Below are 27,041 nucleotides of genomic sequence, written 5' to 3' on the forward strand. Positions count from 1 at the left end.
TTGAGAAGTGACATTAAAGAGAATGGCGACATAACACATAATCTTCATTTTAAAAAACTGAACATATTCACAAGAAAGTTATTAAAGATCATGATACTGGTATTTGTTTGCATCATAAGAAACTAGGCAAATTGGAAATGTAGATATTCACATACTTTAAAAAAAACAATGTGCAAATTGATTTGGAAAAAATATACCAACAACACAATGATTGCATTATTTAATGGCTTTAAGTTAAATTTATTTTCCCTTTTTCAACTAAGAATGTAACATAAGGGAAAACTTTGAAAATAAAAAACTTTGAAATCTACTTAGTAGTTGGAAAAGACAATTGGTAAAGGTACAAATGTAATTATTTTAAGATAAAGGATGAAGAACAATAAATCATTGAGTAGAGACAATGATACAAAGGGAGCAAACATGATTTGTGTTATTTCATGAAAAAAAGAACAATTTTCCCATTTAATCATTGGAATTAATTCTTCTAAAATTAGACTTAAAAAAACCAGAACACTCATGGATGATTGATGTGGTGATTTCTGATTGGAAAAGAGAAAAGTGCTGTGTTTTATCTTTAGCAGTTGAAAAAGTGAAGAAAAAAAAAAAAGACAGAACCTTTTATTGCAGCTTTTGTTCTAAAACAAAAATTAAATCAATATCCAGTCTCTAAAAATCATTTTCAAATTAAAAAAAGTCAAATTCCCTTACATAACAGAGAAGTGTAATTTAAAATGGAAACAAAATTCCAAAAATAAGAATCAAAACCGAAACAAAAAAAATAAAAAAACAAAAAGAAAACCATAAACTAAACAAAATACAAACTCTGATTACATACCACATTGCATATTGTCAAGAGTGGCATTGGCCTTTTTGAATTGGCTACCACTTCTTGACCTTTACTTTCCTTATGTAGATTTAGAAATTTCCTTTGCCTATAAAAATCACTCCTTTCATCTTTTTAATTTCTACACATTTTTGAGCAAATAAAGGTAAATACTATGGCAATGGAAACATAAACTAGTTTATATTTCTGAGGAGTGGCTGCCGTATCGATCAACTCTCCTTTACTGAGCTTCATGCTTTGGATACTTGGATCAAGCACTCTCTGGAGGATGCCACTTTCCCAGGGCTATATATACACCAGGTCCTGCGATTCCTTTACACTGTACTTCCTTTCTTCTCTCAGCAGACCCTGCATTTCCTGCGCTGGGGAACACTGTGAGTTAACCCTCATGTTCTACGTGATGATCAGAAAGGGAGGTAGGGGGACATTCTTGAATGGGATCTCAAAGGACTAACTAGCCTCTGGCTTCATTTGCAAACAAGAAAGTACTGTCCCCTTTAAGTGGGAGGCCAGAGTCACTTCTACAAACCCAGAGGGTTAAGGGGAACCAGGAGATTCTAGACTTTGAATGTGTAGATGCAGGGAGTCATATCACAAGGCACAGTGTACCACTCCTTCTCCCAAAAGACCTTCATCTTGGCATAGCAGACTTTCCAGGTTTGAGATTTCTCTAGAACTCTCTGGCCTTTGTAATTTAATTTCTGGGCATGATCCTTCACTTCACCCTCTAGCTTAAGGGTGTGAAATTCTTTTATACGCCACTAACTTGTCCTTTGGTTTCACAGTAGGCTTTAAACAGATGATGAATCACCTTAAGCCTTTCATTGTCTGTCTTCAAGGCCTCTATTAACCTCACTGAAGAGTCACCTGACTCCACAATTCTTATATTTACTACTTTTGAAAATGTCTCAAACTGCTTCAGACTGTAATCACTATTGCATTTTCTTCATCCTATATCACAACTCAGTCCACTACTGGCAACAATTTTAACAATTACACCTGTATAGGATGCACAGTACTTCCTTACTACCACTGTGAGATCCTCAGTGCCAATCAGCCAGTGGGGAGCCCAGGGCCAGAACCCATTTTAATCAGCTGTTTGGATCACTCACTCCTAGTGCTAGTTGTCATATATGGAGTTTCCCAGGAGACAGACTTCAAATTGGAGACTGTTCTTGGAGATTAATACCTACCAGGGAGTAAGAGAATCAGGATTGTAGAAACGGAGATTGGAACTGTGGCAAATTTGCCCTGGAAATCCCAGTCAATTGCAAAGGACTTCTGCTGACAAAGATGGCCCCGATTGAGGCCAATGGGTAGAACTTTGTAGCCATTCACCCCCACTGAGTCGCCTGTAGAAAAGGGGCCTCACAAGGCAACTCGCTCTGGCCAAGAGCATTTACTGAGGAGAGATTCATATGGCAGCCTTGCAACAGAGAAGAAAGAGTGCCCCCCTCCTAAAAGAGGAATGTGGGTGGGCCACTGCACCTACTATAAAGACTAACAACTCAAAGGTCAGTCTCTTGTGAAACATTCTTTATCCTATGTAAATAATGTAATGCTCACACAGCTGTGCATTTGCCAGTTTCTCATTCATTTTTATTAGAAATTATCATTTTTATGCCTTTCTCAACTCCAAAATTTTAAGTTTTTGAGGATATGGATCATATATCTAGCTAATGCTTTACACTTACTACGTACTGATTAAATCTGTTATGTATGACCAGAGTTAGCCTCTGTAAGGAAATTTATCAAAATTCCAAGGAAGAGGGTGGCTGGGTGGCTCAGCCAGTTTAAGCCAGGTCCTGATCCCAGGGTTCTGGGATCAAGCCCCAAATTGGGCTGCCTGCTCAGTGGGTTGCCTGGTTCTCTCTCTCTCTTTGCGGCTCCCTCTACTTGTTCTCTCTCTGTCTCAAATAAATAAATAAAATATTAAAAAAAAAAAAAAGAATTCTAAGGGAGCTAAACAATTTTGCAATTTGACCTCTCATCAATATGGCATTACATATACAACAGTATGGTTACAGAAGAGTGCTGTGCTGGGGATAATAAAAAACATAATAGAAAAACAATAGTCTGGGAGGAGGGGCAGGATGGTGGAAGAGTAGGGTCCCCAAATCACCTGTCCCCACCAAATTACCTAGATAACCTTCAAATTATCCTGAAAATCTACGAATTCGGCCTGAGATTTAAAGAGAGAACAGCTGGAATGCTAGAGGGAGAAGAGTTCGCGCTTCTATCAAGGTAGGAAGATGGGGAAAAAGAAATAAAGAAACAAAAAGCCTCCAAGGGGGAAGGGCCCCTGAGGAGTTGGGCTGAGGCCGGGGCAAGTGTCCCCAGGACAGGAGAGCCCCGTCCCGGAGAAGCAGGAGCTGCACCAACCTTCCCGGGCAGAAAGGCCTCGCAGGGGGTTGGAGCAGGACCCCAGGAGGGCGGGGATGCCCTGGGCTCCCGGGGACACTAACAGACACCTGCGCCCCGGGAGAGCGCGCCGAGGTCCCTAAGGGCTGCAGCGCGCACGGTGGGACCCGGAGCAGCTCGGAGGGCTCGGGGGAGGCTCCGCGGAGGGGGCTGCGGGCGGGAGCAGCTCGGGGGGGCTCGGGGGCGGCTCTGCGGAGGGGGCTGCGGGGCGGGAGCAGCTCGGAGGGCTCGGGGGCAGCTCCGCGGAGGGGGCTGCGGGCGAGAGCAGCTGTGGGGGGGCTCGGGGGCGGCTCCGCGGAGGGGGCTGCGGGGCGGAAGCGCGAATCCAACAGCGCAAGCCCGGGAGCACAGGGCGCCGGGACACAGCCCAGGATCCGGCCTCCCCCGGGACAGGCAGACGCCGGGAGGGCCCAGGACAGCGAGGACGCTCCTGCCCCAGCTGAGCAGATCAGCGGCCCCGCCCCGGAGCCTCCAGGCCCTGCAGACGGAGAGCTCCAGAGTTACTGCGGGGGCTGAATCCAGGTTTCCAGAGCTGCAGCAACCACTGGGGTTGTTCCTCCTGGGGCCTCACGGGGTAAACAACCCCCACTGAGCCCTGCACCAGGCAGGGGGCAGAGCAGCTCCCCCAAGTGCTAACACCTGAAAATCAGCACAACAGGCCCCTCCCCCAGAAGACCAGCTAGACAGACAAGTTCCAGGGGAAGTCAAGGGACTTCAAGTATACAGAATCAGAAGATGCTCCCCCATGTTTTTTTTTTTTTTTTTTTTTTTCTGTTTGCTTCCCCCACCCTTTTTTTCCATTCCTTCTTTTTCTTTTTTTTTTTTTCTTGTTTTCTTCCTTTTTACTTTTTCTCTTTACTTTCCTTCTTTCTCTTCTCGCTTTTTCTCATTTTCCCAAAACTTGTTTTTGGCCACTCTGCACTGAGCAAAATGACTAGAAGGAAAACCTCACTTCAAAAGAAAGAATCAGAAACAGTCCTCTCTCCCACAGAGTTACAAAATCTGGATTACAATTCAATGTCAGAAAACCAATTCAGAAGCACTATTATACAGCTACTGGTGGCTCTAGAAAAAAGCATAAAGGACTATAGAGACTTCATGACTGCAGAATTTAGAGCTAATCAGGTAGAAATTAAAAATCAATTGAATGAGATGCAATCCAAACTAGAGGTCCTAGCGACAAGGGTTAACAAGGTGGAAGAACGAGTGAGTGACACAGAAGACAAGTTGATGGCAAAGAGGGAAACTGAGGAAAAAAGAGACAAACAATTAAAAGACCATGAGGATAGATTAAGGGAAATAAATGACAGCCTGAGGAAGAAAAACCTACGTTTTACTGGGGTTCCCGAGGGCGCCGAAAGGGCCAGAGGGCCAGAATATGTATTTGAACAAAACATAGCTGAAAACTTTCCTAATCTGGGAAGGGAAACAGGCATTCAGATCCAGGAAATAGAGAGATCCCCCCCTAAAATCAATAAAAACCGTTCAACACTTCGACATTTAATAGCTAAGCTTGCAAATTCCAAAGATAAAGAGAAGATCCTTAAAGCAGCAAGAGACAAGAAATCCCTGACTTTTATGTGGAGAAATATTAGGGTAACAGCAGACCTCTCCACAGAGACCTGGCAGGCCAGAAAGGGCTGGCAGGATATATTCAGGGTCCTAAAGAACCTAAAGAACAAGCAACCAAGAATACTTTATCCAGCAAGGCTCTCATTCAGAATGGAAGGAGAGATAAGGAGCTTCCAAGACAGGCAGGAACTGAAAGAATATGTGACCTCCAAACCAGCTCTGCAAGAAATTTTAAGGGGGACTCTTAAAATTCCCCTTTAAGAAGAAGTTCAGTGGAACAATCCACAAAAACAAGGACTGAATAGATATCATGGTGACACTAAACTCAATCTCTCAATAATAACTCTGAACATGAACGGGCTTAATGACCCTATCAAAAGGTGCAGGGTTTCAGACTGGATAAAAAAGCAGGACTCATCTATTTACTGTCTACAAGAGACTCATTTTAGACAGGACACCTACAGCCTGAAAATAAAAGGTTGGAGAACCATTTACTATTCAAATGGTCCTCAAAAGAAAGCAGGGGTAGCCATCCTTATATCACATAAACTAAAATTTACGCTGAAGACTGTAGTGAGAGATGAAGAGGGACACTATCTCATACTTAAAGGATCTATCCAACAAGAGGACTTAACAATCCTCAATATATATGCACCGAATGTGGGAGCTGCCAAATATATCAGTTAATAACCAAAGTTAAGACATACTTAGATAATAATATACTTGGTGACTTCAATCTAGCGCTTTCTACACTCGATAGGTCTTCTAAACACATCTCCAAAGAAACAAGAGCTTTAAATGATACACTGGACCAGATGCATTTCACAGATATCTACAGAACTTTACATCCAAACTCAACTGAATACACATTCTTCTCAAGTGCACATGGAACTTTCTCCAGAATAGACCACATACTGGGTCATAAATCGGGTCTGAACCGATACCAAAACGTTGGGATCATCTCATGCATATTTTCAGACCATAATGCCTTGAAATTAGAACTAAATCCCAACAAGAAGTTTGGAAGGACCTCAAACACGTGGAGGTTAAGGACCATCCTGCTAAAAGATGAAAGGGTCAATCACGAAATTAAGGAAGAATTAAAAAGATTAATGGAAACTAATGAGAATGAAGATACAACCGTTCAAAATCTTTGGGATCCAGCAAAAGCAGTCCTGAGGGGGATATACATCGCAATACAAGCATCCATTCAAAAACTGGAAAGAACTCAAATACAAAAGCTAACCTTACACATAAAGGAGCTAGAGAAAAAACAGCAAATAGATCCTACACCCAGCAGAAGAAGAGAGTTAATAAAGATGCGAGCAGAACTCAACGAAATCGAGACCAGAAGAACTGTGGAACAGATCAACAGAACCAGGAGTTGGTTCTTTGAAAGAATTAATAAGACAGATAAACCATTAGCCAGCCTTATTAAAAAGAAGAGAGAGAAGACTCAAATTAATAAAATCATGAATGAGAAAGGAGAGATCACTACCAACACCAAGGAAATACAAACGATTTTAAAAACACATTATGAACAGCTATACGCCAATAAATTAGGCAATCTAGAAGAAATGGACGCATTCCTGGAAAGCCACAAACTACCAAAACTGGAACAGGAAGAAATAGAAAACCTGAACAGGCCAATAACCAGGGAGGAAATTGAAGCAGTCATCAAAAACCTCCCAAGACACAAGAGTCCAGGGCCAGATGGCTTCCCAGGGGAATTCTATCAAACGTTTAAAGAAGAAACCATGCCTATTCTACTAAAGCTGTTTGGAAAGATAGAAAGAGACGGAGTACTTCCAAATTCATTCTATGAGGCCAGCATCACCTTAATTCCAAAACCAGACAAAGACCCCACCAAAAAGGAGAATTACAGACCAATATCCCTGATGAACATGGATGCAAAAATTCTCAACAAGGTACTAGCCAATAGGATCCAACAACACATTAAGAAAATTATTCACCATGACCAAGTAGGATTTATTCCTGGGACACAAGGCTGGTTCAACACTCGTAAAACAATCAATGTGATTCATCATATCAGCAAGAGAAAAACCAAGAACCATAGGATCCTCTCATTAGATGCAGAGAAAGCATTTGACAAAATACAGCATCCATTCCTGATGAAAACTCTTCAGTGTAGGGATCAAGGGAACATTCCTCAACATCTTAAAAGCCATCTACGAAAAGCCCACAGCAAATATCATTCTCAATGGGGAAGCACTGGGAGCCTTTCCCCTAAGATCAGGAACGAGACAGGGATGTCCACTCTCACCACTGCTATTCAACATAGTACTGGAAGTCCTAGCCTCAGCAATCAGACAACAAAAAGACATTAAAGGCATTCAAATTGGCAAAGAAGAAGTCAAACTCTCCCTCTTCACTGATGACATGATACTCTACGTAGAAAACCCAAAAGCCTCCACCCCAAGATTTCTAGAACTCATACAGCAATTTGGTAGCGTGGCAGGATACAAAATCAATGCCCAGAAATCAGTGGCATTTCTATACACTAACAATGAGACTGAAGAAAGAGAAATTAAGGAGTCAATCCCCTTTATAATTGCACCCAAAAGCATAAGATACCAAGGAATAAACCTAACCAAAGAGGTAAAGGATCCATACCCTCAAAACTATAGAACACTTCTGAAAGAAATTGAGGAAGACAGAAAGAGATTGAAAATTATTCCATGTTCATGGATTGGCAGAATTAATATTGTGAAAATGTCCATGCTACCCAGGGCAATTTACACGTTTAATGCAATCCCTATCAAAATACCATGGACTTTCTTCAGAGAGTTAGAACAAATTATTTTAAGATTTGTGTGGTATCAGAAAGGACCCCGAATAGCCAGGGGAATTTTAAAAAAGAAAACCATATCTGGGTGCATCACAATGCCAGATTTCAGGTTGTACTACAAAGCTGTGGTCATCAAGATTGTGGTGGTACTGACACAAAAACAGACACATAGATCAATGGAACAGAATAGAGAATCCAGAAATGGGCCCTCAACTCTATGGTCAACTAATATTCGATAAAGGAGGAAAGACTATCCACTGGAAGACAGTCTCTTCAATAAATGGTGCTGGGAAAATCGGACATCCACATGCAGAAGAATGAAACTAGACCACTCTCTTTCACCATACACAAAGATAAACTCAAAATGGATAAAAGATCTAAATGTGAGACAAGATTCCATCAAAATCGTAGAGGAGAACACAGGCAACACCCTTTTTGAACTGGGCCACAGTAACTTCTTGCAAGATACATCCACGAAGGCAAAAGAAACAAAAGCAAAAATGAACTATTGGGACTTCATCAAGATAAGAAGCTTTTGCACAGCAAAGGATACAGTCAACAAAACTCAAAGACAACCTACAGAATGGGAGAAGATATTTGCAAATGACATATCAGATAAAGGGCTAGTTTCCAAGATCTATAAAGAACTTATTAAACTCAACACCAAAGAAACAAACAATCCAATCATGAAATGGGCAAAAGACATGAACAGAAATCTCACAGAGGAAGACATAGACATGGCCAACATGCACATGAGAAAATGCTCTGCATCAGTTGCCATCAGGGAAATACAAATCAAAACCACAATGAGATACCACCTCACACCAGTGAGAATGGGGAAAATTAACAAGGTAGGAACACATGTTGGAGAGGATGTGGAGAAAAGGGAACCCTCCTGCACTGTTGGTGGGAATGTGAACTGGTGCAGCCACTCTGGAAAACTGTGTAGAGGTTCCTCAAAGAGTTAAAAATAGATCTGCCCTATGACCCAGCAATTGCACCGCTGGGGATTTACCCCGAAGATTCAGATGCAATGAAACGCCGGGACACCTGCACCCCGATGTTTATAGCAGCAATGTCCACAATAGCCAAACTGTGGAAGGAGCCTCGGTGTCCATCGAAAGATGAATGGATAAAGAAGATGTGGTTTATGTCTACAATGGAATATTACTCAGCTATTAGAAATGACAAATACCCACCATTTGCTTCAACGTGGATGGAACTGGAGGGTATTATTGCTGAGTGAGATGAGTCAATCGGAGAAGGATAAACATTATATGGTCTCATTCATTTGGGGAATATAAATAATACTGAAAGGGAATAGAAGGGAAGGGAGAAGAAATGGATAGGAAATATCAGAAAGGGGGACAGAACTTAAAGCCTCCTAACTCTGGGAAACGAACTAGGGGTGGTGGAAGGGGAGGAGGGCGGGGGGGTGGGAGTGAATGGGTGACGGGCACTGAGGGGGGCATTTGATGGGATGAGCACTGGGTGTTATTCTGTATGTTGGCAAATTGAACACCAATAAACAATAAACTTATTATTAAAAAAAAGATGAAAAAAAAGAAGAAAGAAAAACAATAGTCCTTAGTTTCCATTGATTTATACATGTTTAAAGGAGGACTGCTTTTAGCGTTCAATTCCTCCATGGGTTATGTTAGTTTTACCTCTGCACCTATATACATTTTGTTCTGATAAAGAGAATTAGAAATAATCCTTACTTGGGGATTCATGTTTCATAAAAGTTTGTGAAAGTGATGAATCTGTAAAATACAAATTCATAAACTACCCAAAGCAATCTACATAGTCAGTGTAATCCCTATCAAAATAATACCACCATTTTTCACAGAACTAGAACAAACAATTCTAAAATTTGTATGGAATCAAAGAAGACCCCGAATAGTCAAAGGAATGTTGAAAAAGAAAAGTAAAGCTGGAGGCATCACAATTCTGGACTTCAAGCTCTATTAGAAAGCTGTAATCATCAAGAAAGTATGATATTGATGCAAAACCAAAGATCTAGGGAACCCAGAAATAGACTCATAACTGTAGTGTCAACTAATCTTGGACAAGGCAGGAAAGAATATCCAATGGAAAATGTCTCTTCAACAAATGATGTTGGGAAAATTGGACAGCCACATGCAGAAGAATGAAACTGGACCACTTCCTCACACCATACACAAAAAATAAACTCAAAATGGATGGAAGACCTAAATGTGAGACAGGAATCCATCAAAATCTAGAGGAAAACACAGACAATAACCTCTTTGACCATGGCTGCAGCAACTTCTTGCTAGACACATATCCAAGGCAAGGGAAACAAAGGCAAAAATGAATTATTGGGGCCTCAATCCAGATAAAAAGCTTCTGCACAGCAAAGGAAATAATGAAAAAAACTAAAAGACAACCAATGGAATGGGAGAAGATATTTGCAAATGACATATCAGGGAAAAGGTTAGTATCCAGAATCTATAAAGAACTTATCAAACTCAACAGCCAAAAAACAAATAATCCAGTTAAGAAATGAATAGAAGAGGGATACCTGGTTGGCTCAGCAGTTGTGTGTCTGCCTTCAGCTCAGGGCATGATTCCCAGGGTCTTGGGATTGAGTCCCACATTGGGCTCCCTGCATGGAGCTTGCTTCTCCCTTTGCCTGTGTTTCTGCCTCCCTCTCTCTCTCTCTCTCTCTCTCTCTCTGTATCTCTCATGAATAAATAAATAAAATGTTTTAAAAAAAGAAATGGTCAGAAGACATGAACAGACACTTTTCCCAAGATATCCAGATGCCCAACAGACACATGAAAAGATGCTCAACTTCACTTACATTCAAGGAAATACAAATAACCACAGTGAGATACCATCTCACACCAGTCAGAATGCTGAAAATGCACAAGACAGGAAACAACAAATGTCAGTGAGGATGTGGACAAAGGGAAACCCTCAGGCACTGCTGGTGGGAATGCAAGTTGGTGCAGCAATTTTGGAAAATTGTATGGAGGTTCCTCAAAAAGTGAAAAATAGAGTTACTCTGCAACCAGCAACTACACTACTAGGTATTTATCCAATGGATACAAAAATGTTGATTTGAAGGGTACATGCACCCCCAATGCTTATAGAAGCACTATCAACTATCAATTTTCCATAGCAAAATTATGGAAAGAGCCCAAATGCCCATTGACTGATCAACTAACAAACTAACAAAAGGGTAAAGAAATTGTGATATTTTATATTTATATTTATTTATATAAATATATATAAATGATAAAACAACATTACTTGGTGATCAAAAGAATGAAATCTTACCATTTGCATGATGTGGAATGAACTAGAGGGTATTATACTAAGTATAATACTACTTAACTACTTAGTATTACACTATTATACTAAGCGAGATAAATCAGAGAAAGACAAATATCATGATTTCACTCATGTGGAATTAAAGAAAATAAATAAAAAAAATAAAATCCAAAAGCATATAAACATAGGGGGAGGGAAGGAAAAATAAGATAAAAACAGAGAGGGAGGCAAAGCATAAGAGACTCTTAAGGATACAGAACTAAGGGTTGCTGGAGGGGAGGTGGGCGGGCAGGGGGGAACGGGCTAAATGAGTGACACGTATTAAGGATGGTACTTGTTGTAATGTGTGCTGGGTATTATATGTAAGTGATGAATCACTAAATTCTACTCCTGAAACTAACACTAGACTATGTATTATCTAACTTGAATTCAAATTAAAAAAATAAAAATTCATTAACACACTATTATTTGGAATCTCAAACAAATGCTTTGGGGTATATCAGATTATGTGATGTGTCACCATGTGACTGGGGTAGTTTAAACAAAATGACTTCCATACTGTTTCTATTTATTTTCATTTTTAAATTTTATCTGTGATAATATCTCACATTTACTAATAAGAGAATATGGAAGATAATGAAACTAAGAAAAGTGTTCCTTTTTTTATTTTACAGCAATCATCATCTATTTAGCAATCAGATCTACCAAGTAAGCATAGATTATAAATATAATGGTTAAAATTTCGCTGGTAATGACAGATAAAATTACATCTATTTCTACCAGGTTTTTAAAGAGATTATACTTCTCAAGACACAATGCTTTTGGATGGAGTTCTTCTCTTAGGGCAACACAGATTTAAATGATTCATCTTCAAGTGCTCTAACTATAAGGAACAAAATACCAAAACACAGATCGAGGGTCTTTTAAATAATATTACTTCTATTTTGTGCTACCTTATTTTCTTTCAGCGAATTAAAACATTTAAATGGGCTCTAATAAAATTCACTCAGGATCATTTGTATCATTTCTTTTTTTAAAAAAAGAATTTATTTATTTGACAGAGAGAGAAAGCGAGAGAGAGCATGAGCAGAGGGGAGGGGTAGAAGGAGAGGGAGAAAGAGACTCCCCGCTGAGCAGGAAGCCCAACATGGGGCTAGATCCCAGGACCCTGAGATCATGATCTGAGCCAAAGGCAGATGCTTAACTGACTGAGCCACCCAGGCACTCTCATTTCTATCATTTCTAGGAAAAAGTATGAACAAGTTTGTCCATGGTGAAATCCCATCTCCCAGTTTATTATTTTCCTTTCCTCTCTTTCTTTATGGTCATTGTTAAACATCTAGCTAACACATTCATTCAACAGCCAACATCTATTAATAAGAAGTGTGACTTGAGACCAACATCCTACACAATCTTCCATAGTTTCCATGGGCTTTGCATGGGGGCATCTGTGGGAGAAACTGCATTCCCCTCAACAGACTCGCTGAGTCCCCAGGGTACTGAATTTTTGAGGGAGTTGTCATTGAGAACTCTGGGGCAGCTAGGCTCATATGAATATCTGCCTTCCTGGTCCATGAAACTCCCTGTGAGGTCTCCTTATTAGGGATCTTGAGAGACACTTCTCAGGTGCCTCCGCAGAGACTTCTTTATCCTGAGTTCTGGACAATGCCTTCTCCCACTCTGATGCAGTCACACCAACCTCTTCCCTGTCTGTGTCCCCCCACCCCATGGGTCCTGAAAGAGAAAGAAGCCTTTGGTTGGGGCTTGTTTCTGTGCTGCATCCACCTGACCTTTAGCTGGTACCATTACATAATGTTGGGGGCCAGGGGATGGAACATGGGGAGTTAGCCCCACTTTTTGTCTCTTGCTTGTACTGTCATAGTAAGTAGTAAATGCTTGCTGCTATCAGTGTTGTCCCAATGGATCACCTTAACAACTGATCACGTAGCAGCTAACCATTTACCAAATTTCAAACCTTATCTTAGCGATCATGGAACCCTTGATCTCAGAGATGTTCATTGTTAAAGGTATGACTCTCCTCAGCCATGTTTAGATTTTAGGAAAGGACTTTTGAAGACAAACATTTTTTGAGGCTGAAAGGATAATCAAAGAAGGTGGAATTTCAGGCTTTGTGAAAACTATTTTAGTTTGGGGAGCAGATACTTTGAAGAGCTGGATTTCATTTCTAATATTGTTATGGTAACAACGCAACAAGAGATCTACTCTTAACAAATTTTTGAATGTATAATATAGTACTGGTGCTGTAGCAACAATGTTGTACAGTAGGTCTCTAGGACTTATTCATCTTATGTAACTGCAACATTATACCTGTTGAACAGCAACTTCCCCTTTCTCCCTACCCCCAAGCACGGGTAACCACCATTCCACTGTGTGTTTCTATGAATTTGTCTATTTTAGATATATTCTAAATGAGTGAAATCATGCAGTATTTATCTTTCTGTGTCTGGTTTCACTTATAACATCCTCCTGGTTCATCCATGTTGTTGTATATGGCAAGATTCCCTTCTATTTTAAGGTTAAATAATATTCCTCTCTATGTATACATCACACCTTCTTTATCCACTCATCCATTGGTGACATTTAGGTTGTTTCTATACTTTGGTTGTTGTAAACAATGCTGCAACGAATATGGTAATGCAAATACCTCTTTGAGGTCCTAATTATAATTCTTTTGGTTAAATACTCAGAAGGGCTAGAATCTGACCCTGCAATTGGGTAGATATCTATTCCATCTACTGAGAGGGTGACCTCCATTCCCTTTAACAGTTATGCTCAGCAAAGTGGCTAGATATTGACATATCTGTACAGTCTACCATATGTGTGGTCCTTTCCATCCAGCAGATAACTTGAGTTTGTAAATAACCCAAAGTAAAAGCCAACGTTACAATGGCCTATGGAAATTTGCCCCATCTGTCTTTGTCCCTAGATATCCCTCCAATCTCATCTCCTATACCTTCCATCTTGCTTCCACATGAAACCACATGAAAAACAGGTATGTTCCACTCTAGGACTTTGTATTTCCTTTTCCCCTGTCAAGAAAGCTCTTCTCCAAATACTTATTAGCTTGCTCCTTAACCTTTTCTAATATTATCTCCTGGTCACCCTATCCAAAATTAAAACTGCTACCTCTGTTCACTGATGAATCCCTAATACCTAAAATGATATCTGGCACATGGAAGGTGTTCAATAAATATTTGTGGAATGTAGGAAATAAACAATTATACCTACAAATCAGGAAATGCTGAATACATTTTGAGATCACAAAAACTATTATGTATTGTCATCGAAGCTCCTCTGTTACTTCAATATAGGCAAGGGCTCTATTTGTAAAGTCCTTATAATGGAGGGATTGGAATATATAGCAAATGCCCTAGTAGTTGAAGCTAAGGGAGCCATTCAGAATTGCAGCCACAGGAAGTAATCTACAGTCTCGGATTTCTGCGTACAGCCAAAGAATCCTTTTCAGATCATACCTGGCCTAGATGCAGTGCTCTTCATTACTTAATGCTAGAGATGGAGGAAAAAAACCCTCCCACTTTGGCAGTATAGTTCAGACAGACACACGGCACAGATCAGAGAGTACAAAGAACAAAGAGAATGAGCAAGAACATGTAGAACACAGAAGATATTACTTCTAATGAGTAGCTGCAGGCAGCATTAAAAAAGGGAGCAGCTCTCTTAAAACTCTGGCTTTTCCACAGATTCAAGGAAATGATTAATAAGAACAATTACTTCAAGCAAGAACCTTCAGGAATGGCAAAGACTCCAAGAATAGTCTGGAGCTAGTGATAAACCTATTCTAGGGGGAAGTAACTGCTCAAGCATAGATAGTTCACTTTTACTTGCTCTTTGCAATTCATTAGGCATTACTGTGTTTATCCCTCATGCCTTCATGTAGTTGTGTACCATTTCATATAAAAGGAAGACAAAGTGTAAAAAACTAGATATTCCACTCAAAATCAAAATCTAAGAAGTGGTGAGTTCAGAATGTGAACCCAGAATCCCATGATGTAGCATAATGAAGAGCTACCAGATGGTTGAACAGAGAAAACCAGGATCTGAACCAGTCTTGCCATTTCTAACATCTCCTAGTGAGGGAGTTATTGGGAAATACCACAATTACACTACACATTTGTGTATGTGTGTGTGTGTGTACATTTAGCATATAGTGTGCATATATGTATTCTTCTTTGGTATATCCCCAAACTGGGGTTTAACTATTTGCAGTTAATAATTCCATTGCATGTATAAAGGCCTGAGTAAAAGAAAACATGGTAAGTTGTATTTCTAGAGAATTTTACAGATTTCCTAGAGATTTTTTTTAGCAACTTTGATTTTTCTGGTGCAGGTCTTTGAGCACAAAACTAAAAATACTAATAATTTATAGCTATCAGTTATGGGATCCTGGGTAGGTGCCATGTACTGTGACAAGTGCTTTACATAAGTCACTCCAATAAATTTGCATAGTTATTACCTCCTTATTACATAAGGAAATGCTAAGACTCAGAAAGATAGTATAACTTATGCAAAAATCACAAAGATTAAAAATTACTTCCTACTGGCTTCTAGGCTCCAACCATTCACCAAAATATCATACCACATAAAGGAAATAAACTGTAAAGAACAATAAACTAGTATACTTACTTTATAACATGTTGAATGAAGGTGGTTCCCAGCAATCTTATTAGTGGTTATTAAAGTACTAGTATGCCACATACCTTTTCATTTTATGATGTCAGTGCTCTTGCTAATGACAACTCACCATAATTTCCCTCTATGGTTCATTGATCATGCCCTCAGTTCCTGATTTCTGAGAACCCCCGGGATTGCTGGTTCAAAGGTTAGGGTCAAACTCTCTCTTAGGAGTGGAGTGGAATGAGACTGTAGCTATCAGTGGGTATAGGAAGAACAGGACTTTGAGTATTAGTAGGTGGAATCAGAATCCAGGAAGTTCAAGCAGGCAGAGATGCTCAAAAGAGAGGATCATGCTTAATGACACACAATAAGTGGAAGATTCCCAAATACTATAACAAATCAACTGGCTTTGAGTACAAGACATTCAATCAGATTGCATCCTACCATCATTTTCATTATGCTGTCAATAAAAAACTGGTCTCTTAAACATCAAATCCATGTTTCTTATAAGAGAGTTAATTCTGAGTCTGTTGAGGTTTTTTTTTAATATTTAATTTATTTATTTAAGAGAGAGAGTGAGAGCACAAGAAGGGGGAGAAACAGAGAGAGAAGGCAAGGCAGGGAGGAAAGCATCTCAAGCAGACTCTGTGCTGAGCATGGAGCCTGAGAAGGGGCTCAATCTCACCACCCCTGAGATCATAACCTGAGTAGAAACCAAGAGTCACATGCTTAATCAAGTGAACTGGCCAGGTACCCTTGAGTTAGCTTTTGAGACATGCTTTGTCACTGGTCAGTATTTTAAGCTCCATAAGCCTATTTCATTATGATAAAATACCCAAAAATTTTCAGGGAAAACTCTCTATACCAAATTGTAACCCACATACAACCGAGGATTCAGTTTATAAAAGAAGATTGATCCTAAAATGGATTCAAGATTGCAAAAGTAATTTTGATATAATTTTGTTATTTCCATATACTCATTTACACTATTTACCTCTGGCTTATACTAATTAGCATTGTCATCATGCATTAAATACATACTGTTACTTTTCTTAAAAGAACATTTAAAAGGTGAGAAAGTCTCATTTTACAAAACATTTGTATTACTTTAAGAGAAAATTTAGCAAAAAAAGAAAATCAAATGATGAAATGAACTTTTAACAATACTACTGAGAAAAAGAGTATCACATCAATAAATGAATTCATGTTTGAAAATAAGTATAGGGACACCTGAGTGGCTCAGTGGTTGAGGATCTGCCTTTAGCTCAGGGCATGATCCTGAGGTCCTGGGATTGAATTCCACATTAGGCTCCCCACAGGGAGCCTACTCCTCTCTCTGCCTATGTCTCTGCCTCTCTCTTTCTGTGTTGTGTCTCTCATGAATAAATAAATAAATAAATAAATAAATAAATAATCTATCTTTAAAAAAATAAAAAAAGAAAAGAAGTATAAATGGTAAGCTAATCAATCATGAATCCATTCCATTCTGAGAAATACTGCCTAAGACCTCAAAGTAGTTAAAAGGACAAATATAAAAGCTCAAGTTTATCGTATGGGATCAACTTCAAAATTACATATTATGTCAACAGGAAATATTTTCATTTCCAAAATGATGTTCATTTTTAAAAGAATATCAAATAGGAGCTGAATCAGATAAAGATGAAGTTACTTCAGGCTGAAGATACTGAAAGACAGGATCAGATTTTTACTTAAAATTAATGGAATTGTTGGAGCCAAGCTGGTGTTGGTTATGAGTAGGGTGTTCATATATTATCCAGACTAGGATACTCTTGTAGGTGAAATGGGCACTTTGCCAGGGCAAGAGGTGCAAACCAGGATTATCCTAGGCAACTTGGAAGTTAGAGTCATCTTATTTATAAGGTATGACATAATGTCTATTAGAAGAACTTCAACTTTACCTTCACTTGCTTCTAAATTTATTTAGTTTTTAAAAAATGATAGTAAGTATTGATCCATGGAATATAAGGGATTCTGAATAGGGATAATGCATTAAGAATTTAAGATATTTGTAGAAAATTTTTAATTTACTATACCCCAAAGGTATAACACATGAGGTTTACATAGGAACACTGAAAGCTTTGAATAAAAGAGAAGGAGAAAAGGAATGCAAAATGTATTATATACAACTAGTTTTCATTAATTGCAACATTTGGCACTGAAAATGTGTCATTTTCAAATGGTGAGACAATCACAACTGTATAAGGAAATGTGTTAACCATGCTATGATTAATCATTACTTCCCATGTTACTTTGCCTAGGAAAATATTTCACAGAAAAAGAAAGCAGATGCCTGGGTGGCTCAGTCAGTTAAGTGACCAATTCTTGATCTTGGCTCAGGTTATGATTTCAAGGTCATGAGATCAAGCCCCATGTCAGATTCCATGCTCAGCTCAGAGTCCACTTGAAACTCTTTTTCTTAACCCTGTTCCTTCCCCTGTTTGTGCACTCTAATAAATAAATAAAATCTTTTTTTAAGAAAAATAAAAACAAAAAGAAGGCAAGTTTCTCCCACCAGAATGAACAAAATGAAAAGGAAAGGCAGTGCTAACTGTGGGTAAATATAGGGAGAAATCAAAAGTCACATACACTCTTGGTAAGCATGGAAACACTGATGCAATCACCCTGGAAAACACTGGAAAAGTATTTGACATTATCTACTCAGGCTGAATATATACAGGGATCCCTGGGTGGCGCAGCGGTTTGGCGCCTGCCTTTGGCCCAGGGCGCGATCCTGGAGACCCGGGATCGAGTCCCACGTCGGGCTCCCGGTGCATGGAGCCTGCTTCTCCCTCTGCCTGTGTCTCTGCCTCTCTCTCTCTCTGTGTGACTATCATAAATAAATAAATAAAAATTAAAAAAAAAAAAAAAAAAAAAAAAAAAAAGCCAAAACATTGGCTCTGTTTCTATCCTAACAGGAATGTATACATACGTACATTCACCAAAAGATATACAAAATGTCAATGGCAGCATTATTCACAACAGTCTCAAACTAGAAACTACTTAAATATCCATCAATAGGAGACTAGAGAATGATTTTGAAATGGTCACACAATGAAATACTATTCATCCATAAGAATGAAAAGTCTGCAAATACTCTCACCAATGTGAATCAATCTCACAAACCTAATACCTGGCAGAAGAATCCAGACACAAAAGAAGACATATTGTAGAATTCCTTTTATGCAAAGTTCAAAAACAGACCAACCCAATGTATAGTGTTGAGGCGGGATCAACTTTAAGGTGCTAGGACTGACCACCTGTCAGTAGGGAACTGTAGGAGAGCTGTCTGCCTCTGGTGGTGAGGTTTTGTTCCTCAATCTGGATGCTTATTACATGGGTGTGTTTACGATGTGAAAAGTAATCCAACTGTGACATATTTATGTGCTTTCCTTATGTAAATAATTCTTCAGTAAATATTTTTTTAAAGAGGTAAGCTTCAGCATAGCAGTAGTGGAAATGACAATACATTTCAAATTAACAAAGTCTGAACTAATTATATTTTAAAGCATATAGAAGCATGAATTCCCTTTTAATCTTTGAGAAAAGTCATATTACACAAAATATGCTCCAAGGTTTTATAAAATGATTTGATAGGACTATTGCCAATTCTAAATCTCCTTTTAAAAGAAAACCTACTAATACTATTAGAACTTGAGATTATAAAAAAAAATGGAGAATATGGACCAATTTCAGAGTTTTATGTATCAGTATTATGTATAATATACGCATATTACACATGTTACACATATATTACACATAATGCATATATGTATAACACATGTATGAATTTATAGCATTGGTGATTTTTTCCCATGTTTCTTTCTTTTAACAATTACATGTAATTCTTTTCTTAAGAGGTTTTTTTTTCTTAATTTAAGAAATATAATTGCTACAGTTTTAAGGACTATTTTCCAGAATACAAAAATAAGAATGTGGACTATGTGAATGCTTTTTTAAGGAGAAAGGAAAATTATTATCATTAATATCACCTTTTCGCTGACGACCTATTAAAAGTAAAGAGTTTACACTCCATGTATTTCTGGACTAAAGTTACTAGGTAGGTTGTACTCGGTCTTTCAGAATATATATAGAAATGCTTTTAGAGTTATCATATTGCAAAAGTTCTAGAACTGAAATAATTCTTCCCCCTTTGGTTAAAAATGTATAAAGATCTACCTTTTAACTCTAAACTCTCAGCATTCAAATGCTTGCTCTGAATTCAAAAGTGTGTAATAAGTAAAAAAATATTATAGTAAACTATGTTTTAATTGATAAACCGATCTTATGACTTTTTATACTTTACTGTTATTTGCCTTTTTATGTGTCTTTATTATATTTTTCAATTTTATTTACACTGCAAGACATGGTTAATGCAACACAGAAGTAAAACATAATTAGTATCTGATTCACATGCTATCATTGCACTTAGAACAAACATTTACCACTAACAAGCTAGCTAGATATCAAATAATTACTTAGTTGGTTTTACACTTTGTATGATGTATTATTTAGATGTTCATGAGATTACAGTAATATTTGATTGGGATTTGGGGGTAAGCAAGACTTATGACATTCCAAATCTATATAATGGAGTATAGATTCATACTATATCTGAAAATTCATTATACATTTTTTAAAAATTGGATTATAGTGAAGAAAAATATATGCCTTTAATATGTTATATAAAAGAAAATACTAATGCTGAAAAGATATTTGCTCTTATTTTGCAACCGTGAATGTGAATTTGTGAACTGCTTTAAAATGACAAAAATAAATAAATATCACAGAAATAATTCGGGAGGTAATCCTCAATTATAAAATTTTAATACCCTAAATAGTATTTTGTAAAGGCTCTTCCACTTCTTGGGGGCTGGGGCAAGGGTGTGCAAGAAAATTTTAGGTAAAAATTCTTGTATTCGTCAGATACAGATGCCTGTAAATCAACAAAAACATGCCTTGTTGTTGAAAACCAATCTCTGTACTCTGGAACCAAAATAAAACATGAAGACAGAGTTTGGGGATAGAGAGGAAGGATGGTGTTATTGCTTTGCTGGGTGAAGGAGGCTACAGCAGGATGATGTCTTCAAAACTGCAGACCCAAGGCACCTGGGTGGCTCAGTGGGTTGAGCATTCAACTTGATTTCAGCTCAGGTCACGATCTCAGGGTCCTGGGATGGAGCCCCATTTGAGGTTCTGTACTCAGCAAGGAGTCTGCTTGAGATTCTGTCCCTCCCCCCACTCATGTACTCTCTTTAGTCCTCTCTAAAATAAATGAATGAATGAATGAATGAATGAATAAATAAATAAATAAATAAATAAATAAATAAATAAATAAATCAAACATTAAAACACACACACACAAAACTGAAGATCCTTCTGGGGTAAAAGCTGAGGGGTTTTAGAGGAAAATATAGGATCTGGGTGGTTTAGATAGGAATCTGGTAGGAGCTGCCAGCCATGTTCAACACGTCTTCAAGGTGGTCTCTAATTAGCATAAGCACTGGCCATCCATGTCTCTTTACTAAATATACTTTGAGGTCAGTGAGATGTCTACATTGATACTGAGTTCCTGGAACAAAGGATTCTACAGAAAACCAGTCCAGGGGACAGGGAAGCTTTAAGAATGAGGAAGAGAAAAAATTGTTCAGTTGAAAGTCAGGCCTTGCTGAAGCACTAGTGTGTCCATCTGATTTTCCAACCATCTTTTGTGTCTGTAATGATTTCCTTAACCTACAAATACATGAAGTGCCTACAAGGATAGTCATGATGGATGCCAGAAAAGCTAAGCATGACTTCGTGAAGGTTATTACAGATTGGAATACAGAGAATAAAGAAAAAATGAACCTAGGATTATTCACAAAGACAGGAGAAAATGAAACCTGAGATTACCAGTCCAGACTCTTTCAGGCCTGATAAGTCAGGCCTGAAATATGTTACATATTTCAAGTCTATACATATGTTACAAGTCTATACATATAGAGAGTAATTGGGATGGCAATAGAAATTCTCATTTCTTGCCTGGGCTATTTTGAAATTTGTTTTTTAAGATTTTACTTATTTATTTGAGAGGGAGAGAGGGAGAGAGGGAGTAAGAGAGAGAGAGAGAGCACAAATGGGTGGTAGAGGTAGCCCGATGTGGGACTCAATCCTGGAACCCGGGGATCATGATCTGAGCCAAAGGCAGACACTCAACAAACTAAGCCACCCAGATGTCCCCAACTTGAATTGTTTCATGAGGAACTGTTCTGCTTAGAGTACTGATATTAAAGTAGATCTGCTAAACATTTTTTTTCATGTCAGACAGGAAATGTGCCGAGGTCATACAACAAGGTTTCAGGGAGGCATGTGTCACATGAAGGCATGAACACCCAATCATCATGCTTATGAACTACAAAAGGATCAGTGACATGCTACACATTTATTCCTTCATACAGTCACTGGAAAGCTGTATTCCAAGCCTCTGTAGAATTGGTTTTATTCAGCTCTTTCCTAAGGCTTAACTGGGCCTTAGCCTTTACCAAGGTCCGCACCATGGGAAGTCCCTGTGTATCACGTTTGCAGAGGCTGATTTACCATGAACATGACAAAGCTCAACCTGTAGGGTCCCTCTCTTCCACATGCACCTTCCAGGCCTCTGAGAGGGAGCCGGATACTGGCTCCACAAAGTGGAAAATTTTGGTAAGAGTTTGCAAATGTAAAATATTTTATTCTACAACCTCTTAGGAACATGGCCTGGGGCCACTCTGCTTTCCCCTTGGACACGTTTCCCCTCTTGCTGTCTGATGGTTACTCATATGACTCCAAGAATGGTAGGTATATGAGAGGAATTCATATTGGCCATACATTTATTTTGGATTTACATGACGTGATGGCAATAACTTCAGCGGAAAATTAGGCTATTCTTAGCCTGGCACAGACTGGGCCAGCTCCCCTGGTGTCCTGATACAAAGCTGCAGAGCCTGAGATCATAACATGATCAGTATTGGCAGAGCAAGAGTCACAGAAAAGAAACAAGGTTTGAAGCCTATAGAGGCCTGGCTGGTTTTTCAAAAACACTTCCAATTATGACACGGGGAAAATTGTTGACAGAAGATTTTGCTCTCATCTGTGCTAAATGAATATAGAACTTTCTGCTTGTTGATAATATGCTGAACTATGCAGCATAAACCATTTAAAGAACCACTGTACTTTGTTTTCTTTTTTTCCTTTTTATGGAAATGGAGGGAAACATTTATCAGAATTCCTGTCTTGGTAGGACACAAACCTGTAGCATTACTATATACAGTAAGTCTATATGTGAAGTTGCATACTGTATACAACCAAATGTTTCAGTTTTTATCTTTATGTATTTGACACCTTTTCTATTGCTAAAGTCTAGAACTTCCAGAGAAAAAGATCATACCCAAAGCAGTAAATCCTGAAGAGGAAAAGATAAATTTCTTAGATTCTTTTTCAATAATTCAATAAAAGAAGAGGCACATGTCATAGAAGTACACTGGGAATATAGTTAAATTTTTGCTCTTAACAAATTTACTGACATTATCAAAAATAATAAAACTCATATGCCACTGTAACCAAAATATCAGTGACATACTGGCCAACGTATGCTGTCTAAGGAATAGTTAAAATTAGTACTCCCAAGAAGACTTGAAATATAAATTCTCTGAAATATTATAGCTCATACAGGGATGAAATGTAGAGATTTCCCCAAATGTGACAATAATCATAAAAATTTACATGTTATAAATGACTTATAAAGCTGAAACTTCTTAAAACTATCAGTCATAATAAATTTTAATAAATCATGCTCTTTCCTCTATAGGTAATGATATAATAAAATTGTTGCCCTCAAAAGAGGTGTTTATTCCTAGTATACAGCCAATAAATGCAGGAAAAAATTACTGAGTAATGGCAGGCCGTTAATAGTTTGTCAACTTTTCATAGTATTAAACTTTGTGATTTCACTCTAAAGAAATGTTATCTTTCTTCCTAATTTTGTATCTGTCCATCCTATTTCTTAAAAGGGAGGCTCCAAGATAATCTAAGTTTCTGGCCTCATAAAACCTGGATCAGTCATGTGTTTCAATATATTTTTCTGCTACTGTAGAAAATGACCACACAATTTACTTTCCAAACAAGGGCACTTATGAGAGTGAAAGTTTTATATGAAGAATTACAGATTTTAAACTGGAAAATCCCCTAACAAACCAGAAGTCATCCTACTTGCATAAAGTCAGTCATCCTACTTGTGTGAAGACAGGATACACTTCTGATGAATGGTTCAAACAGGGAAACACTGGTCTCTTCTGGGAAACTGGTATGATTCTTTGTTATTTATTATAGCTACATCTCATTATGGTTTCTTATATCTTTGCTTTCCAGGAAATGTAGAGGTAAACTTTGTGCTCAATAGCTAGAGATCTTCTTAGTTCAGTATTTTCTGGATGATGCCCTAGCCCAATTTATCCCCAGTGCCTTGCAATATAACTCTCTCTTTCCCTTCTCTAGCTTTTATTAAATAGTTACACAGTTTTTTTAAAAAGATATTTTCTACTAGATACTGCCTCAAAGTATTTTCTGGAAGTTAGATTCTGTAAAGAAAATAGTTAATAAAGAAAATCCTTGACAATCATTATGATAGCAATAGTTACTATTTATTAATCAGTTATTCTTGTCCAGTTCTATGTAAATTCTTTTTGTTTTGTTCTTTGCACTAATCATTTCTAGATCTCATTATCTTCTATCACTCATTCATCAAATACAGGGTACATTTTGATAATGACCACTTTCTCAGAATATGAATTATCAGCTTCATAATTATGAATCCAATTCTTTATTTTGTTGAGTGGGGGGATTTTCCATTCATACATAGATGCCTATACATATATACGTATCTTCTGTTTTACGTATGCATATAGACTCTCATATATGTGTACCATTGTGTGTATACACGTGTATGTGTGTGACCTTGTTAAGTGTTTCCTCCTTGAAGGCAGAGTCTACAGTTCTGACATTGTGACAGTGCTGTGGCAATTTAATTCAATTATCTGCTTGACATCTTGACTTTGATAAAGTCAGTGTAACTTTCACTGCTGAATAAAAAGACTGCATTCATTCCTGGCCATTGTGTGAGGCTCCTATTAACCCTGTAGCCACAAAGAACACTGTCCCCAGTCTTGGCAGCACTGCCAGCCCAGCAGCCTTGACTGATTTCCCAAACTAGGCTCTTGCCCTGCAGGTGCCTACTTACTCCTCAGGAACCAAAGGTGTTATCTACAGTGAAACCTATCAACTTTTGGGAAAGTGCCCGTTACCTTTTTTAGATGGTGATCTTAATAGAGACTTACAAATGATCTCAGTAAGGCAAGCCAAGCCACAAAGGACACCTGTATTTCCAGCTCCCCCATCTGGGGGAATATGGGAGTCTGTGCTGACCACATGGGTACTGTGCATGCGCTGTGTGTTGTGGCGGTGGGGAGGAAGGAGCAAGTCCCATTTCCGAATGTCGATCACAGTGTCCAGTCCCTTCTTCCCCACAAATAATGAGTATACTGAGGTTCAAGCGCCTTCTGATAATCCTGACTTAGTATGTAATGACTAAGCAGAAGATACAATAAAAGAGAAAACAGATTCTCATTTGATGGGCCTTCTCAAACAGGTGCAGGGCATGCCTGCTTTTGCTTCCTTTCACAGGTTCAGATCAATGTTACACACTGATGGACATTTCTTTTTTTTTTTTCCTGCTTTCTTTTTTAAAAAAAAGTTTATTTATTTATTCGTGAGAGACACAGAGAGAGAGTTAGAGACACAGGCAGAGGGAGAAGCAGTCTTCCTGTGGGGAGCCCAATGTGGGACTGGATCCCAGGACCCCAGGACCACGACCTGGGCCAAAGGCAGATGCTCAACTGCTGAGCCACCCAGGTGTCCTACTGATGGACATTTCTTGAGACCAATAAACTTGTTTTCTCTCACTATTCCTATTCAAGGTAAGAAATGCACCAAAGACATGAGAAATGAAAAATGGGAAGGAGACATTGAGAGAGCATTGATATTCCCTTTCCTCTTCTATCCTATTTAGTCCATTAACTATGACTAAAATAGAGCTTCTGTGAATATTTTCATATTTGCCATTTTAAAAAAGAGTTATCTTTTCCAGGCTTTAATTTTAAGACAGTGAATAAATGTCAAGATAGCAAATGAAGTTACTCTGCCAAACAAACAAACAAAAAAAAATAGTTAAAACACAGCAAAAGTAGTTAAAACACAGCACAGTCAAGGAAAATGATGGAAGGATAGGAAAATAACGGAAATTTCAAAATATTAATATGCCTTAGCTTGGGACAGTCCATGCAGCTCCAAACTCTGCTCAGTTTGAATTGGGAAGACAGATGGGATTAGATCAGACAACAGTGCTCCAAAAAGTATCAATAATAATTCCTTTCAGGAGAGTAACAAAAAGAGCAGCATGAGCTGGGGAATCTGGAAGAGGAGGTGGACACTTGCACAAAAGTAGATGCCCCACCTGCCTTCTTCTGAGTCACTAAAGGTCACTGAAAACCCTTGGCCCTCACCATTTTGGTGACTCCCTAAGCAGCATCAAGCTGTCTAGGGAAAGCTCAACACTCTCAGAAAAGTTCATGGCTTGCTATCTTTAAGAACAAACTGAAACGTAAACAGAAGATGAAAGGTAAAATATAGAAAAAAGAATTTGAAATTGAATGGGAGACAGCCAGTGCTCAATGGAGATCCTCACCTGCAATTTCCCACCACCCACCCCACCTACCCTCCTGCCCTACACTCAGATTTTCAATACAAATGCTACAAAACCTAACAATATGGCTTAGCTTTAAATTTAAGCCTGATTCAAATTCATCAATAGCCAAGGAATTTGCAAATGGTTTGGAAGTCACTCTTCTCTTTATTCTACATTAATCTGACCCTGGTGATTATTACTCTTTTCAAATTTATTTATTTTCTGTTGAGAGGAGGTGAATTTTATAAAGAATGTGGAGAAAATGAACGAGAAATAGAGAAGTAAAAGAAGAATGTTATTTAAGAAACAGGAAACCAAAATCACTAGATGACAGGAAGATACTAATCCTACATACAAGAATGTCTAATTGCTGTGGAAGCTCAAATTAAATATATTGTGCATATACTATAACAAAAAATATTCCAGTATCAAAACTCTGATTTAAGTTCATCTTATAAAAACAAAAAAGATCCTGAAGCCTATTAATCTATATTCAGTGAGGAATAAATCACAGTACTGATTTGTGATAAGCATATGATGAGCACCATTTATCTTCCAAGATAAATGTCTGTCTTGGAGTCTTGTCAGCAGCGACCCTTCAGCTGCCAGCTCCTTTGGGGACTGCCTCAGTTGTAAAGGGCACACTCACCCAAGATCATGCTCTTTGT

General features: G+C 38.3%; 1 protein-coding gene and 1 non-coding gene across 2 annotated transcripts in view; both read right to left on the reverse strand.

Annotated features, from left to right (window-relative positions):
- LOC125752133 (arginine/serine-rich coiled-coil protein 2-like) overlaps nt 1-27,041 on the reverse strand; it is a 316,143-nt gene that overhangs the window by 59,716 nt on the left and 229,386 nt on the right. The gene's annotated exons all lie outside the window — the stretch shown is intronic.
- LOC112650616 (small nucleolar RNA U13) lies at nt 21,915-22,020 on the reverse strand. The gene has a single exon (XR_003130321.3). It is a non-coding gene; the product is annotated as a small nucleolar RNA U13 (small nucleolar RNA).

The sequence above is a fragment of the Canis lupus genome, chromosome 11 (assembly GCF_003254725.2).
Source record: "Canis lupus dingo isolate Sandy chromosome 11, ASM325472v2, whole genome shotgun sequence".
NCBI lineage: Eukaryota > Metazoa > Chordata > Mammalia > Carnivora > Canidae > Canis > Canis lupus.